General features: G+C 35.1%; 1 protein-coding gene across 4 annotated transcripts in view; it reads left to right on the forward strand.

Moving 5' to 3' along the window:
- SLC16A7 (solute carrier family 16 member 7) overlaps nucleotides 1–12633 on the forward strand; it is a 218673-nt gene that overhangs the window by 62653 nt on the left and 143387 nt on the right. For 3 of the 4 annotated variants that reach the window (XM_072655235.1, XM_072655234.1, XM_072655237.1), the window contains one exon: nucleotides 10870–10959. The gene's annotated coding sequence lies outside the window, so the exon portion shown is untranslated. Of the gene's footprint in view, nucleotides 1–9731; nucleotides 10054–10869; nucleotides 10960–12633 lie in introns of those variants that run through there. The other variant, XM_072655236.1, reaches the window with a different exon arrangement.

The raw sequence follows: 12633 nt of genomic DNA on the forward strand, positions 1-12633 counted from the left end.
TTATCAGTGATTTTAATCATAAAAGGGAGGAGAGAGAGAGGATCATAATTAGTGGGGATGATTGGATGAAGTGAGGATTTTGTATGGGTGGAGGAGACATAGATATGTTTCATTTCCATTCTCTTATTTGTTCATTGTATAACCCTGGGAGAAAGATAGTGCGAGAAGGATTATGCTCATTTTACAGGTAAGGAAACTGAATTTCAGAGTGGTCAAGTGACTTGCTTAAAGTCATACAACTAATAAGAGATAGAACTGGTATTCACACCATTCGTGGATCACCTGACTTCTAGCCCAATGCTATTTTTACTCTATGGCAGGGTCATGGACTATTTTAATAGCTAACAGGTTTAGCCTTGAGAGATTGTTCTCATATAGATTTTCTCTAGTTTCAGGAAGGTTTCTGAACAATAAAGCTATTAATGAAAACTAGAATACTTCCTAAAACTTGGCTTTAGGAGCAGTAGTGATAATGCCAGCATTTTTGAAGGTTGTGCAGTATGAAAGTTATTAGTTTTCGACTATTTGATAACTGCAGCCTAGAAGTTTGGGGAGGGGAAATATGACATATCCAGCTACCTTTTGATAATTGTCATGTATCCAAGCAACAAGGATAGATGGATTTGCTTGAACTAATTTAGTAGAAGAAAGGCAATAACAGTAACAAATGATTTGTTGACTGTAACGGATTACTTAAAGAATAAAAATAATGATACACAGCTTCAAAACTTAAAAACAATTTAAATGAATATATAATATGATGCACATATATATATAATATATGCATCATATTATATATGTACATACATTTTATATATAAAACATATTCCTCATCTGACATTAAAATAACCAAAAGAGCTTTAAAAATTCAATGACTGATCATTCTAAATTTCCATGTTTCCTGAAAAATACTTATTTTAATATATTGGTATAATATAACATTTGCAATACACATTTTGATTTCAGCAATGTTTCCTTTATTTTGTTATTCCAATTAATGTTGCTATATCATTTAGTCTACAGAACATTAAACTTTTTATTTTTAATTTCCCATCATCTTTTCTTTTAAGGCAGTCATATAAAACTAAAGGATCACTAAACCATACTTAAAAGTACTTAAAGATTCCCAAGCATATGTTGACTTGGAAAATTAAATATTAACATTATCCATGTTCTATTGTACTTTTGTTTATTTTCTGAAATACTTCCTCTTTACATTTTAATCTGGGAGTAGCAAAGGGCATATCTGACTTAAAAATATTCAAACAGTCCTAACATATATCTTTAATATTTTTTTAATCAAGATTCATCCACCTCATCTTTTTTTGTATTTGCTTATTATTTGATCACCTAAAAACAGAAGGTTCTTAATTTGATAGTTTCTGAAACTTGGGTGTCTTTATAGAACTTTTTCTTTGAAAAGTTTCTACTTGTTCCAAAGTGTGGAGCAAAGATCTGTCCTTGACATATGGTACTTGGTTATCATAACTAATTGCAATTTGAGCCTTTGCATTCTTTAGCAGAAAAAGTCATTCTTTAGCAGCAAAAAAGCCAAGTGAATAATACCAGTCACTCCTATCATGTTTTAAAAATACACAAAGGGGTTAAATTCTGATTATGATGGTGATATGAAAGGCCACAGAGGAAGTCAACTCTCCCACATACACCCCAGCAAAATTCTAAAAAGGGCAGCAGAGTAAACAAGGATCAAGAAAACCAAAGAGAAACCAAGATGAGTCCAGCACTTTACAAAACGATAGAGAGAAGCCTGTGAGTCCTGAGAGAGGCACCATGTCAAGAAATCCAGAATCTGACAATACACGTATGAATTGATGTGGAGGGAAATGATTAGAACCAGAACAACAATTTATTCAATGGATACAATATCATAAAGCAAAACCTCCCTACCTTCAGGACTCTGATGAGTAATATGATGAGTTATGACCCCCAAACACTAATGATGAAACATGATTCCCATTTTTTGGCAGGAAGATGATAGACTACAGGTTCAGAAGGAAACCTACATTTTCAGAAATGACCAATGTGTCCATTTGTTTTGCTTGCCTCTATTTATTTGCTATAAGGGAAGGCTTGCATTTAAGAGGGAGAGGAGTTGTAGAGGGAGCCAAGGGTGTAGTGATAGTAATATCCCCTCCCCAAAAAAGAAGAAAACAGCATCCATGAAACATTAAAAAAAAAAAAACATACAGTAGAGAATGTCAGGAAGTTCCGAAGGAGCGGAAAAAAGCAGGGCATTATGGGTTCTCTAAGTGATAAATTTAATATATACTTTAAAAAATATATATATGTAGTAGAGATTCATGGTTTCATATAACACTTATTTTCCATTCTTTACATTTGGAGAAAAAAAGTTCATGGTTGAAGTTTATTGTTTGTAATAAAACAAAAAGATATATATTATATGTGTGAAATGTATAAGTATATATATACACACATACATATATATTTAGATATGTATGTACCTGTGTGCGTATATATATATGTATGTGTGTAGGCACATATATACACATACATGGAGGAATATGTGAACATTTTCTAGAATGTATACTCAGTCATGAAATGTGGCATAAATCTGTATCCCCTAAAATGAACAATGAAGGTATAGGCTATGAAAAATTAAGGATATTAGCAGATTTCATAATAGTTGAACTGAACTCTTCAATATTTGAAGGGTATGTGAGGTCTAAACCTACAGGTTCTATTTGGGTAATTAACATTAATTACAGTTTTAATTTGTTATTCCCATTCTTTTTTCTACCAGTATAGCAGACCCACAACTATTTCCACCTTTTACTCATCTGAATGAATGGGTGCCTGTATGGTTAAGACAAAGATGGCATACAGATTCCAGGAATGGAGTGTCACAGGAATGGGTATTGGACTCTGGGATATTTTTACAGACTGAATTAAAAAGTGGAGATGGTCACATCATGACTGGCCTACCATACCAAGTATATGTACTTCCTGGGATTTTGGAACTCTGGGGCAAAAACCTCACTTTCATCCATCTGAGCACTATCTTTGGGTGATAAAGATTTAATCCTACAAGGGAAGCAATAGCTGAGTCCATCAAAACTCCTTTAGATCCCTCCTCTATTTTCTTAGTCATGTATGTTTCAGATCCTACAGATCCCTAAAAAAAGTTAATAGGGAGGTTTTGCACAACTGGATACCATTATGAGCCCAAAGAGTGAGTTCATCAAGAGATAGTATATAGTGGCCAACAAGGGAAGTTTCAAGGTTCGAGATATGCACTGAATCACAGAGTTTCCAGAATAATAAATCTCCCACTGTACTCGGTCCTAGCCCAAATATATCTGTGACATTTTCTTCTTTCTTAGTGACACATTTTTTAAAATACATTGACAAGTTTGTTGTTGTTCAGTTGTTTTGCAGTTTTGTCTGACTCTTTGTGACTCCATTTGGGGTTTACTTGGCAAATATACTGCAGTAGTATGTCATTTCCTTTTCTAGCTCACTTTCCAGATGAGGAAACTGAGGCAAACAGGATTAAATGACTTGCCCGGAGTCACACAGGTCAGATTTGAACTCAGGAATATTACTCTTCCTAAATTCAGGTCAGGCACACTACACCGTGCCACCTACATGCCTTGAAGTTGACAACCTCCAACAAATACAGATGACAGCATTCAGTATGATGAGGGAGCTGGAGACTATATTAAATGAGGACTAGTGAAAGAAACCTAGGATATTTAACCTGGAGAAGGTTTAAGGGGAAAATGATGACTATATTAACATATCTGAAGGACTGTCTTGGATGTAATGCATTTGAGATGCCCATAGGACATCTAGTTTCAGATATCCAAGAGACAATTGGAGATGTGTGCTTGTAGCTCAACAGAGAAATAGAGGATTTAGATTTAAGAACTATCATCATAGTGATAATAATTGAATCCTTCAGTGGAAGAGAGGCACTATTTGTTTTGCTTAGCCCCAGACAGTATAACTAAGTACCATGGCGGGGCGGGGGGGGGGGGGGGGGGGTAGGAGGAAAGCTGTGGAGGCTGATTTTGACTTTATGTAAGAAATGCATTCCTAAAAATTAAAACTATTTCAGAAGAGTAAGCTGCCCCAGGGAGGTGGGTCAAGCTTTTTTTTTCCCTTGAGGTCTTCAAGCAGAGGCTAGATGTCTACTTGTCAAGGATGTAGTGAAGGGAATTCTTCATCATGTATGGGTTGGACTAGATGACCCTTGAAGTCCCTTCTGATTCTGAAATTCTGTGCTTTGGTGAAACTGTTATTCTGTGACTTATTATAAGGTAAAAAAATGGAGCAGACAAGGAAAATAAAGGTACCTACTACTAAGAAAATATAATCTATTTTATATTAGCTTAACTTCTCCAAGAAAACTTGAATTCATTGATTGTTTTTACTCCGCCTCCCACTTTCTGCTCATTCCTCTAATTTATTTGTTATCATTTTCTCACATACCTTGTTGGATGTTCACTAGCGTTGCTCAGAATCATAGTGTGTAGAACTGAAAAAAAATCTTAGAGACTACTTAGTCTAACCACTTTATTTTGTAAATAAACTAAAGCCTAGAGAGATGGTCATCAACTGGACCAAGGTCACACAGAGCCCATATTTTAAACACAGTTGTCTTACTCTTTTCTCAGAACACCATGATGTCATCCATAGGTGTCAAAGACATGGCCCATGGGCCCTGTGCAGTCCACAACATCCCCAAGAGTGGCCTGAACCGGATTGAAATGTAATTGGAAAATATTTCATAAAATATATGAAAATACAACATAACATATAAAACATATAACATAACATATAAAACATAACCAGATAATAACAATGCCATTTTCTAACTCAGTATGCATCCCCACAGGGATCCTCATATATGAGTTAGTGGTTCCTCTTTCTAATTGAGTTTGATACCAGTGAGGTAGAGGATAAAAAGCTGGTCTTGAAGTCAGAAGGACATTGATTTGAGTCCTGTTTCTATCACACACATTGACCCTCTAACTCTGGGATAGCTATTTAATCTCAGTGCTCTGGGGAACTCTCTAACAGTATACATTGCAGAGAAGGTGTCAGCCTGCATTAGTGGAGGGAACTGGCCCATCTGGGAGTTCCCTATAGCAAAAGGAAGTGCAGTTCCTGTTCCTCTCACCATCTATTGGTTTGATTTAATTATCTATATTATACACAGTTGCATTATTTTTTGTCAGGCCTTTGCTAATAAGGTCATCTTAAATGGCAAAAATTATCTTCCTAATTCTTTGTCTAACCTTAATCACTCTATCATATGTAAGTAGAATGTACTCACTCAACACTGAATGGAGATTTATGTATTTATAATCTTTTTGTGCTATGTAAGCTGGCAGATAAACATATGTGGCCTTTAAGATGTATGGCTTGAAAATACATAGCACACACTCATGATCTGGTCTAGGGCAAGTCCCTGCCCTTTCAAGGCATTTTTTCCTTGTTTGCAAAATAAATTCATCAAGTGTTCATTATATGCCTGCAATAGGCAAGGCACTGTGTTGGGTGAGGGGAATGCACAAATTAACTGTTTCTGCACCTCATCCCCTGAGGAACTACTTGGGTGAGGGGAGCAGAGATAACATATGTGCGGACAAGGAAACAGAAAATATAAATAAAATAAAACTGAAATGGTATAAATTAAAATTAAATAGAAACCAACATTTTGGGCAGGAGAAATACTGAAGTGGATTGAGAGTTGGAGTAGTAGTGCGGAACACCTGGGTTCAAATCATACCTTGGTTGTAAGCCATATGACCCTGGGAGAGTCACACAAAACTCTCTTGTCTTGTCGTCTGTAAAATGAGGAGCTTAGACTTAGACCTACAAGGTTAGTACTAGCTCTAAATCTAATCCAGTTTCAGACTTGGGAGTCGGGAAACAGTATTTAGACCTTTTTTTTTAAGGTCTTAAAGAAAAGTCTCAGACTTCTTACTTCTTAATACTTCTTAATATTTTTAATTTTCACTAAAAAGAGGTTTTTAATATATTTCCATTCAGAGAATAAGATAGAAAGGACTTACGAGCATTTTCCTATTTATATAATGAAAGTCCAAATTCTTTCACTTTAATCTGATGCTGAAATGAGTCAGTTGTAGGCTCAGAGGATTCAGTTCCCTTCACTTGAATGGAAATTAAGTGCAAGCTCTTCTGTAAAGACAAAAGTAAGAGTAAGTTCTGTGTATAGGTCACATGTGTTCCCCGTCATGGAAGAAAAGGAAAGATGAGACCACGACACCTTGGCAGACATATCTCATTACTCTGATACAGGATGCTTTGGCCACTTGCTAAAAAGTTACTACAATAATTTAATTCCATTAATTTTCTTTTTTTAAATTTGTTTTTATTCTTAAATTTTTTATATCTTTTTTTTTCTGAAAAATGTCTTAAAGCATAGAGGCTTTTTATTCTTTCAAATTTTCTCCCTGTCCTTCCTTTCCCCTCCCCCTTCCCAGCCCAATGAAAAAGCAAATATATATATATACATACTCATGTAAAATAAATTTATTTTCTATCTTAATTCCATTAATTTTCAATAAATTTCAATAAATTCAATAAATTTCCTTAAACTCTGGTACTACTGAATCTTAGTAACACCTTCCTTACTTTCAGAAATGAACCAAATCTTACTAATTTTTATGGTATATATGCCAGTTCTTAGACAAACAAGTGAAATCACAATTTGCTCCAGTGTTTTATTACTCCATTTTCATTCCAAGGTGCTTTTCACAGTCTGCTTTTTAAAAAGGCATTTCCTTAGCTCAAATATTCATCTCATGTAACTTTATCGCATTTGCTTAGAGTTGTTGAGAGTCCAAATTTATCTTTCTTACTAATAGGTGACTGGCTATTGGGACATTGGGCTGAAATTGCCAGGATTTCTTTTTCCTTTGTATTTTATAGGACAGAGGTGCTGAAACCAGTCACACAAATTCTTTTCTCCATGTGATTACCAAAGTAGGCACTTGTGTGGTAGTTCTGGCTAACCAGCCTTTGTTTCTCGTGACTTGTAGAGACAACTTTAGCCTCTGTGTACAGTTGAAATAATGGTTTTGTTAGTGGATATCTAAAAGTATGTTCGGCCACATGTCTCTCATTTAAATAGCACTAGGAAAGTTATTCCTGGTTGCCATAAGAGTATCACATGCCCCATGTTTCCCTGGTCCGGATGAAACAGGCCTAGGGTAGAGTCTGACCACTTATTCCTTTGACAAGGTATACGTTTTTGTTTGTTTTTCTAGACCATTAGTCACTCATTTGAAGTGCAGCTCAGTCAAGTGGCGGCAGTTTGCTTCCAAAGCAAACACATTGAATCGGAGGGAAGGAAAACAGGGACAGGTATTTAAAAATACAAGGTTGTGAGTTGTGAAATTATTTTTAGTTTTATTATTAATGCTCACAACTGCCATGAAATGCTTAATCATATATGAAACTTTTAATGAATATTTTGTCCAAGGAAATCAATTATTCCCAAAGCTCAAAGAGCTGTGAGAATTCACAGACATGATTTGATAATGCTGCTAGGTTAAAGGCAAGAATCTCTGCTTGTAAGCAGTGTAATTATTTTTTATCCCACCTGAGAAACAGTATGATGATGAATTTTAAATATTTTGTTCAATATTGATATGGTTACTTGAAATAAAATACATCTTTGTCTTGAAGTGTTGATATAAATTGAACTTTATTAATGAATATATATGTATGTATACATATATTTCTGTTAATAAATGTAGTATTTTCTTTGTCTTGTTTTTTCCCTTAGTAATTAAACAGGGCATTTATGTAATCAATCATACTTTTTCTTTCTTTTTCTTGGGACATGCTCATTTAGCATTTTTCAAAAATGCCTATGTAACAATAGAGTTTTATCTAAATATCTTTATAATCATTCACTTGTGAGGTAGGGATTATCATTAAAGGATTGAAAAATGCTTGTGAAGTCAAGTTTTTAACTAGAAATCTGAGATGTTGATTTACAAGGAAACTATTGTACATTTTATGAATAGAAATTCATGTCACCACTGGATTTTGAAACTACAGGAGAATAATTCTAGAATTGCTCCTCTGTGAAATCTATATTAATTCATACTAGTTCCAAAAGATCTTTAAAAATTCATTTTTTTTACTCAGTCGTAATTGGAGGCAACTAGGTGTTTCGGTGAATAGACAGAGTTCTGGTCCTGGAAACAAATGTAGTCTTCGATACTCACTGTGTGTCCCTGGGCAAATCACTTAACCTCTTTTTGCCTTGCTTCTCTGATGAAGGAAATGGCAAATTACTGTATTAAAACATGTGAAAATACAACGAGTCAGACACAACCGAATGAAAATAATAATTGGGTAAGAGTTTAGATATTTAATCAGACCTTAAGAGTTTGAGAAATCTAGATTCTTGCCTTCTTGTCATTTTTCCTTTATGTTGATTTTTACCTTACCCTTTCAAATAATATGTTTGAGCCTACAAACTTCTCCATAATAATGCAATAAAGCTTATTGATTTTCCATTAAAGTAACTACAAAAGTAGCTGCTTTCTTCCATAAGGAAGAGATTTCCCTGGTATTGTCTATCAGAAAATATCCCAAAGAATTATCAGAAAGCTACAGGCACTGACTTTTGTACATGGTATTAATTATTAGGAGGGACATCTTGGTGACTTTAGAAGACCAAAACAAATGTAAGAATCCTTTTGTATTTGGAATATATAATTGTTATGATCATATGGAAAAGGAACTGGCTCTGGGATTAAAGAACTTGGATGCAGATTCTGTCTCAGACTTGTGTCATCTGGGGCCAGTCACTTAATGTTTGCGGATCTCAGTTTTCTCATCTGGGAGGTAAAGGGGATGAAGTGTTGCCCTCTGAGGTCTTTTCTAGTTCTAAGTTGATCCTAAAATCATCATCATGATACACTTAGATATATAATATGCATATTTCTTCATTTCATCCTAAGGATAATTCTAGGAGTGCAGTAATATTCTCATTTTATAAATGAGGAAACTGAGGCACAGCTCAACATGCTAGTAAGTGGAGATGGGCCCTTAATTCAGGTCTTTTAACTCAGAGGCAAATATTCTCTACATAATGTTTTATGGATATATGAATAAAAATGAGAGATTTGTTTTTCACTGACAAGGATTTGTTAAACATGAATTATGTACCAGGTATTATAAGTACTGGGATTGGAAGTATGAGTAATGAGAAAGTCTTTGAAAGGAGTTTACATTCTAATGGGGAGGCAACTGGGGTGTATGGATATATAATATGTGTATGTATATATCATATCTCACACATTGAGCACCTACTATATGCTAGGCATTGTATATGTGTATATGTATGTGTCTATGCATACACACATATCTATTTGTTTATATTTGATGTTATTTATATATAATTTTATACTCAGAAACAACAAAAAAGAAGAAACATAAATATATATGATACAGTTAAGTAAATATATGTGTTTATGCGCATATTTGGCCATGTTCCTATTGCCTCCCCATTAGATCTCAAACTCCTTTGAAAGTTGGATTTGTTTGTTGTGCCTAGATAAACACATACACACACACACTTTATATATTTCTTTATTTACACATACACATATGTATACATTAAATAGAACTATAGCTCCGGATATATTGAAAATAAATGTAAATGTGTGTATACATACATGTGTACATGTATATATGCATTGTGCATATGTATACATGTATACGTACATGTGTGTGTATATGTTAAACACAAAATAGTTAAGGAGAGAGTGTACTAATAGTTAGGGGGAATAAGGGACAACTTCATGCGCAAGGTGAAATTTGAGCTAAATTTGGAAGAAAGATAAACATTCTCTGAGACAGAAGTGAAAAGAGACTGTATTTCATGCATGGAGTAGGGAGGGGACAGTGCAAATATGTGCAGAGGGTAGATAGCGTCCTGTGCAAGTTGCTGAGAGGCCAGTTTGACTGGATTACAGAGCACAAGCAAGACTGTAACGCCCAATGAAACTGGAAAGACACGAGGTAGGCAGGTTGTGAAGGACTTTCAGAGCTAAACAGAAGAGATCATGCTTTATCCTGGAGTCACAGAAACCACTGGAATTGTTTGCGTACAGGAGTCACATGGTTAGATCTGTACTTTAGGAAAATTACTTTTGCAGCAGCATGTAGGCTGCCCTGGATGGGGAGGGACGTGAGGTGGGGGAAACCATTTAGCAGACAGAAGCAATAATCTGAATTATGAAGTTATTAAATAAATGTAAATCAGGTAAGGAAAGAGCTTAATATTTGTTTCTTTCAGGTGAAAGTAATGTGATCAGTATTTCATATGCAATGTATAGATAAAAAAAGATACAAATAAAAGAGTAAAAATAAATAGTTAAAAAGTAAATTAATTTACTGTTTTGACATTCCAGTACTGGTGCTTTACCATAAATCCAAACTTTAATTATTGCACCCCGGGTCTTCTGTGCTCTCATAGGATCTCACCTAGAGCACAAGAATATGTGCTAGAAAGGACAAGGTGAGCCAAGAATCAAGTCACAAGACCCCAGTGATGACCTTAGTGCTGGTGCCAAATCCTACAACTAAATCCGCTGGCACCCTTCATTAGTCATTTAAATATCTAAAACAGAGGGCTCACAGGATAAGCGGAGAATGACAAGTCCAGAGGAGATGACCAAGAGGAGTCGGCTACTCCAGATATGCTCATTCCCTTAGTACTTTTGCACATCAAAAGAAATAAACTTTTCTACATTTCATTTTATTCCAGCATTATGTATCTCTCTCTCATTTAGTATGGTCTTTGATTTTTTTTTTAATTTTATTTTATTTTTGCAGGCCTTTATCCTAGTGCAATGCTTTCCTATGAAGTACATTCAAGCTGAATCTTGGAACAGAAAAGGCTGCTTGTGCCTAGAGAGCTAATCTGTGAGTATGTCCTTTTGGTTTGTCACAATGATGCTCTTTTATCTGATTTCTCTGAATCCGGTTCTCCATTTTAATTAGTGGCCTACAAATGAATGGCATTCTTGGCCTAATTTAGAAAGTTGAATCATGGTAATATAGAGGGTGATCAAGGTTGGCAAACCCACAAATATACCAAGTGTAATTGCTGTTTTTCTTATGATTGTGATTAGTAAAATTTTATTCATACACACACACACACACACACACACACATATACATATACACACACTTTTTTTTACAAAGAGGTGATCCAGTATTCTTATGCCAACCCTTCAATCCATAAATAGTGTTCTGAATCAACCAAGCCATATTCATATATTCACATCCTTATAATGTGATAGCTCAATAAAGGCTACATACATTAACATATTAATAAAAGTTACATGGCAAATTGATAGGGGTTCAACAAATGTATATTAAAAGCCATTTGGAAAACCAACTATATGCCGGAGCTGTCCCCTCTCATCTCAAAGTGGATTCTCAACCCCAGACAGGTCCAGAATTATTTTGGCCTGACAGATATTTACCAGATGAGTGAAAGTCTGAGATCAGCTATCTTAAAAATAGCTCCAGATTGGGACTCCAGAGGTAGGGGCTGGAACTGCTCAACTAGATTGTCGTCAGCAAAGGATTAGGGAAGGAACACTTTGACTTGAGGAACCTTTTGCATGTTCTATCACATGTTTTTTTTTAATACTTCATCTTCAAAAATGCCTGCATAAATATTGATATATGCATAAATATGCATGTTAGTATACCTACCTATGTTAATACATAATTATCAACTCTAGTGTTTTGCTGAATCTGTAAACTCAGTGCTGTGGATATTCCCTCAATCGATTGAGATGACAACATATCTCAGGTGATGCTTGCTCGTGTTCTCTCATGCATTCAAGCGTAGAACATCTACCCAGAGTGACAGGCTTCCTTCTAGGGTTCCGTGCCTTGTGGTGTCTTTATTATAGAGCTTAGACTTTATATCCACTTTCCTGTGCTCTTGATAATGGGTAACAAACCTCCTTTGCTGCATGTCTTGTTGATGTTTTCCCTGGCAGCTTACTTGTGTGTATCATGTGTCTTTCCAATGTTTTTTGGGTCAGTTGCAACTTTAGAGATTTTGATTTTCCAATATGTTCAACCACACAGAATCACTGGGAAAAATGTTTATTTACTCATTTGTTTTTTGGTTAACCAATACGTTAAACACATTGAACAGCTTGGACTTCTTGAAAGCATGGTTTTCTCAAATGCAAAGCTGCCTGATCTTTTCCTCTGATTTAGTCTTGGGTGCAACTCACTCTCCATAGAACCATACTCACCATATGCAGTTCCTGTCCCAAATAATGAATTATTAACTCAATAAACTGACCAAACAACTGTATCATTTCATAATCTAGGCTGTAGGTATTTGGACTTCAGTTAGGTGGTTGCTTTTCCTGCATTGTCTTATTATATATTGAGGCATAAAGCAGTTCACCCAATATCATTTGAAAATAGTAGATTTTAAAGGATCTGACTACACACAGGGAATTCCTCTTTCACTGAACATCTTCCATGAGAGTTGCCAATGCTTTGGAATTTTTCTTTATGGTTTTGTTTCTTATTTGATATCATCGGTCAATGATGTTAACATGT

The sequence above is a fragment of the Notamacropus eugenii genome, chromosome 3 (genome assembly GCF_028372415.1).
Source record: "Notamacropus eugenii isolate mMacEug1 chromosome 3, mMacEug1.pri_v2, whole genome shotgun sequence".
In the NCBI taxonomy this organism is placed as follows: domain Eukaryota; kingdom Metazoa; phylum Chordata; class Mammalia; order Diprotodontia; family Macropodidae; genus Notamacropus; species Notamacropus eugenii.